Source organism: Condylura cristata, unplaced genomic scaffold (genome assembly GCF_000260355.1).
Source record: "Condylura cristata isolate star-nosed mole 26May11 unplaced genomic scaffold, ConCri1.0 scaffold00022, whole genome shotgun sequence".
In the NCBI taxonomy this organism is placed as follows: Eukaryota; Metazoa; Chordata; class Mammalia; order Eulipotyphla; family Talpidae; genus Condylura; species Condylura cristata.
The window spans coordinates 31,230,760-31,236,691 of NW_004567123.1; the positions used below are offsets into that span (position 1 = coordinate 31,230,760).

At 54.0% G+C, this 5,932-nt stretch overlaps 1 long non-coding RNA gene across 1 annotated transcript; it reads right to left on the reverse strand.

Annotated features, from left to right (window-relative positions):
- Positions 1-788: 788 nt before the first annotated feature.
- LOC105853933 lies at positions 789-3,239 on the reverse strand. The gene is made up of 3 exons (XR_001145684.1): positions 2,470-3,239; positions 1,647-1,765; positions 789-1,533 (listed from the first exon to the last, which is right to left on the reverse strand). It is a non-coding gene; the product is annotated as an uncharacterized LOC105853933 (long non-coding RNA).
- Between the last annotated feature and the right edge of the window lie 2,693 nt (positions 3,240-5,932).

Genomic DNA, 5,932 nt, shown 5'->3' on the forward strand with positions numbered 1-5,932 from the left:
CCTTTTCCCGAAGCCGAGTTTCCTCACCTGTCCTGTGGGAATAAGAAAGGCCCCGATGGGCACAGGATGAGCTGAGGATTCAGGGACTGTGGCACGGCAAGAACTTAGCTGCAACCTTAGACTAGAACAGGAAAGGGGGACCTTCCCTGGTCGGCAGTTAAAAGATAGGCACCACAGAGTAAAAAAAGTGGGGTGCTGCTGTAGAGAAACACACAAGTGAGGCCACGCAGTGAGGCCAGAGACAGATGGCTAAACACCAAATATACAATAAACAGCCCCACAACCCATGGGGGATTGGAGAAACTTCCAGAAGACGATATTGGGAGCTGGCCTCCAGTTGAACTGAATCCTGAACTCACACTTCACACAAAGGTGGTCTCTAGATGGGTGGAAATCAGAATAGGAAATGTGAATATATAAATTCAAAGAAGTTGTGAAACGCAATGGAATACTATTCAGTCATGAAAAAGATGGAGTTTTGACACAGGCTGCAACATGAAGGGACCTTGGAAACGTTATGCTGGAAAGTCAGACTCTGCAGGGTCACACTCATGTGGGGGAACAGCCACACTCCAGGGCCTAGGGGAACAGGAGTTGGGGGGTGTTTGGTGGGGACAGTGTTTATGTTGGGGAGGATGCAAAGTTTTCGGGTGTAGATCATGCCATTACGTCGTGAATGTATTTCATGCCACGGAACTGTACCCTTAAAATGGTAAATGCTGCACAATTTTAAAAAAGGCTCAAATGGATCAAAGGCAAGAAAACACTTTAATATTTATCTTGGTTACTTCAAAATAAAGGAGTCTGGCCCAAGGATCCACTAGGGACAAGAAGACAGACGTCATAATTGGAGGGGCTGCAGCGTCTCAAACAGAAGTACTTGGAATATACAAGCAAGCCCTGCAGACAAACAGCAGAAGAGACAGCAGCCTGATGGGAAACAAGGCGATGTGGGAGCAGTTGAGAAGAGGGAAACCACGGCCCAGGGGGGCGAGCTCATTAGCATAGGAAACGCCACAGCCTAGGAGAGAGCTTGTAAACACTGAAAAGCGGGAGAGCACCCAGATGTGGGGTGCAGGTGCCATTTCCCATGGAGAGGAACCGGCACTGGCGGAAGGAGAGGTAGACATTGAGCCTAGAACATCTCTGTGTGCTCCGAGAACGAGGGGCCACGGCGGAAGGACCCCGGCCCCCGAAAGGATGCCCAAGAGGGGCAGGTGGGGCATCAGAGGCATAGCGGGAGGGGTGGATTCGGAGCCCACAGGACGAGATCACATGGGGGGGCTGTGCTGAGATCACTGCGCCAAGAAAGGGGTGTGCGTGGTGATTTGAAGGTGTGGTCCCCATTCTTTGGCCCCTTCGGTGCAGTGGGTTCACTTCCCTTGGCGTGGGGGCTGGACTCGTGATTGATTCCAAGGGTGCAGTCTGGTGGAAGTGACGCTGGGCTGGAAAGGGGGTCAGAAGGGCCTTGTGCGTCACAGGCTCTCAGTGGTCACCCTCTCTGGGGAGGGCAGTGTCCACGTGATGAGGTCACTGAAGGGCGGGGAGGGGGGAGAGCCGTTAGGTTGGGGCCAGAGGGGCCCAGGAGCCAGCCGCCTGGCTCGCAGAACCTGCAGCTCTCCCCGCGGGGCTCAACAACCGCTGACCTTGTTCTCCAACCCCAAGTGGACACCGAGGGGTCACCGAGTGGTCAGTACACCCGGAATCTCAAAATCGGCATGACGAAAGATGGCAGATGCCTTGTTAAATTTTTTACACCGAGTACCTGTTGAAATGAGAAGATTTTAGCTGTTTGGGTTAAGTAAAAGACATCACCAGAGTGAATTTCACTCGTGGCTTTGTCTGCGGTTTCAGCTGTGGCTGCAGGAAAGTTTAAAGTCTGCGCCGCCGTGTTCCCACTGGGGAGTGCCACCCCAGCTCAGCTCCCTGAGAACTGCAGCAGTCAGAACCTCCCGGCCAAGGCACTCCTGAATTCTGGACCCTCAGAGGCTGTGAGCACTTAATGAGCCTGATTTGGGGCAGCTAAGTTGGGGGGGGGGTGTCACTTAAAACACTGCGGTAACTGATTACAGAGGGGTGTTAAAATTGGGTGAAAGTGGGAGGAGGAACTGAAGCAGCAGATCAGAGATACCCCACTGTGAGGTACTTCCTCGTCACGGAGACACAGTCAGGGAACAGTGGTCCTGTCACCCTGGCCGAGTGGTCAGTATCCACGTCACAGGAAAGGGGACAGTCCTGTGAGGACACAGCACCACCTGGGGTCCTAGTGGGGTGCATAGCCTGGTCCAGCTGTGAGCAATTTCAGACAGACCCACAGGAGGGAACTTGTGTGAGGTAATGGGCCCGACCTCTTCAGAAGCATCCAGGTCAAGACTGACCTTGAGAAAGACAGAGGGAGTGTTCCTAGTGGAAGACCCTGACCGAGGGCAAATAAATGCAGAGAAAGTTGCAGACACCGGTAGGACTCACCCCAAATCGCCGTCACACACTGCACTGGCTGGATCCAGTGGTCGTTCCTCTGTTGGAGAAGCGCACAAACCTCAGGTGTCCTTGAGGTCGTTTCCCCAATCCTTGTCCCGGGCTGTCCCAGCTCCGGAGACAGAACAGGTGGACTACGCCCCTCGGCAGGTGAGATTGGGGCCTGATACTGGTGCCTGTGGCCTCGTTTGCAAACAGGACCTGCAGTGGTCACTCACGCTGGACTGGAGGGCCCAACTCCAGGGTTGGCGCCGTTATGGGAGGAAGAACAGACGCAGACACACTCCGGGGAAGGGGCATGAGAGGAGCCGGAGGCAGCTGCAGTCAGCGGGGCCCAGGCCTTCCGGCTGCAGTTCCCACAAACCGGAGGAGCAAGGAGAGATTCCTTCATGGAGCCTTCAGGGGCAGCGGGGCTCCGATTCCAGGTTTCTGGGCCCCACAACCGGGAGAGAGGTGCATTTATGTCATTTTCAGCTATTGGTTTGTGGCACGTTGCGACGGCAGCCGTTGGAAACACACACGGACATTCTCCTGCACCCTCAAAATCTCTCCTGCCTCTGCCCTGTTGGTTCCTCCCCGAGGCAGCCCCTGTCTGCCCTTTTTCATCATAGATTACCTTTGCCCGTAATAGAGCTCTGTTTCCCCCACTCTCTGAAGTAGGGTGTTCTATTTGTGCGCGTTGTAGGTCGTCTTTGAGGTTTGGGGATACTTACCCATATTGGTTAAATTAGGTGGATGCGTACTCGTATAAAAGGCAAAAAACAAAAAAACAAAAAACAAAAAAAAACAAAAAAAACCCCACAAAAAGCCCTCGCACCCCCCCCCCCCAACCTAATCCTACCAAATAGGGTTGGCCTACTGTCATCTCATGGGCCGGCCTGTGCTTTCTCTTTGTGTCTTGTGCCTTGTTTTTCGCTTGGTGCCGGATTTTGGAGGTTCGTCAAGTTTGCTGCGTTTCTCCGTGGTTGGCACCTCTGTACCTGGAGGCAGCCGAGTCGAGGGGGATGCCGAGTTTGAAGTTGAGGAGGAGGCATAAGGATGGGAACTTTCTCTCCAGACCTGGGCTGGGAGGGGCCTTCGCTGGGTCTCCGAGCTCCCAGGGCCACCCCGTGCTTTCCCAGGCCCGCACCTGTGGCCACCTGCTCTCTCGCCCCCTGGTGGCGAATCTAGACAGTACACCAGAGAGGCCACTGAGCCCAGGTTGGAGGCTGTGGGGGAGACCAGAGTGTTGTTTTCCCTGGTTGGGCCCCCAAATCACTGAGCACCTGCTCACCGCCTGCGTGACTCCACTGTGTGACTGTGTGGAGGAGCAGAGATGATCTAGCTCCTGTGGGCTCCCAGCAGAGGGATGCTTCCTGCTCTTTGGGTTTGCAGCCAGATATGGACCTGCTGTATCACGTCCCTCTCAGCTTCATTTTTGGGGCAACTACCACTGTGTGTCCAGTATTGCCTTCATTTTTCTTTTTTAAAAAAGATTTATTTGTTTATGCATCTAGAACTGGGGTACAGGCCAGAGGTGCAGGGGCGGTGAGAGGACTCAAGAGAGAGAAAGTGAGGAGGAGAACAGGCCGACTGATGAAGCACACTGCTGAGGGGAGCAGCGGACAAGTCAGGAGAGGTCTGCTGTGCCCTGTAGGTCACCTCCGGGCCAGGGATCAGACTCACACTGAAGCGGTTGTGGCCAGCTTGCAGTGCTGCGTGCTAGCCTTTGCACACCAGGGAGGGCCGCTTCATCATTTTTCTATCCCGCTAACCCAGACGTCTTGGAATCTTCGCAGCTTTGCCAACTCGTGCTGTTTTCTGCTTTCCTCAGTAGGGACCTTCTCGTGGGTGTGAGTGGCTGCTCCTTATGGTCTTGACCTGCATCCTCCTGATGATGGGTGACATGGAGCACCTTTTCAGGTGCTTATTAGGTTTTTACAGATCTTTGCGAAGTGCGTTTCAAGTCCATTTTTATTTTATTATTATTATTTTTAAAAAGATTTATTTATTTGTGCATACAGAACTGGGGTACAGGCCAGAGGCTCAGGGGCGGTGAGAGGCTTCACCAGAGACAGAGTGGGGAGCAGAACAGGCAGATTGATGAAGTACACTGCTGAGGGGAGCAGCGGGCAGGTCAGGAGAGGTCTGCCGCGCCATGTGGTCACCTCCGGGGCAGGCGGGGATCGAACTCATGCGGAAGTGGCTCAAGCTTCTCAGTGCTGTGCTTTAACCCGCTGCGCCACCAGGGACGGCCTCAAGTCCATTTTTAAGCGGCAGTGTTTGGTGGCTGAGTTGTAGGAGTTTTCACATGCTCTGGACTTTCGCCCCTTGTCAGATGCCTGACCTGAAGCACCCTCCCAGTTCTGTGTCCTGGCTGCCTTTTTGGTCTGCTGATTATGTCTGAGAGGTCCAGAAGTTTTAAATTGTGCTGCAGGCCAGTTTATCACATTTTCCTTTTCATCGCCAGTGCTTGCGAGGTCGTCCGCCTTGGCCATCGAGGGCCGAGGGAATGGCGCGTGTGGCCACTTGGTCCATACGACTGGGTCTGCTGACAGGTCCGTCTAAACAGATTCGGAACCTGGCTGCTTCTCACCAACTCAGCCCCCGCCCGGCGGAGCCCGCTGTCACCGCCTGTGTCACCTCCTGCCTGCCCTTACCGCCTGTGTCGCCATCCATCTTCTCCGGGTGGCCAGGGGGGTCCTGTGGAATCCGAGGGAGTTCTTCCCCCTTACTCAGAGTGTTCAGTGGCTTCCTCTGGCCGGCAAAAGCCACTGACTCTACAAAGGCCCACGAAGCTCTTTGCGGCTCAGCTGGCCCTCCGCTCCACCCTCGTGGGTCAGGCGTGCTTCTGCCTCAGGGCCTTTGCACCTGCTGGCCTCTCCTGCCTGGCGGCCTTTCCCCAGATAGATGTATGGCCTGATTCCTCACTGCATTCATGTTCCTGCTCAAACTACCTCAGTGAGGCAGGCCTCCTCGACTATGTTAAAGTCAAAATCAAATCTCTGAGTTCCCACCCTGCTGTATTTTCTCCGTGGTGCTTACTAGCCCCTAAGAGGGACATCTGCTCCCTGAGTACAGGTACTGCTTACGCTTCATTCCTGAGTGTGTCTCTAGGGCCTGAACCATAGCAGGTGCTAATGATTTGATGCATGACTGAGTGGAAATGAATGTCTTTTGTCTATTTGAAGACATTTAAATATCTTTTAGTGACCTGTTGCTGATCTGTGAGCACCTATTGTATCCACAGTGCTGACTTCTCTGTATCCCAAAGCCAGGCGGCCAGTGGGTGGGTCATCAAAAGGATCAATTTCAAGTAGTCCGCACTCCCAGATATGGCCACATGGGGGCAGCATACACCCAGGCAAATTTCACCAGCCCTTCCCTGATCACCAAAATTCCAGTTCCCGGGACTCAAAAATTCCTGATTCTGAGACTCCAAAATTCCAGATCCCAGGCCTGGCAGCCCACAGGG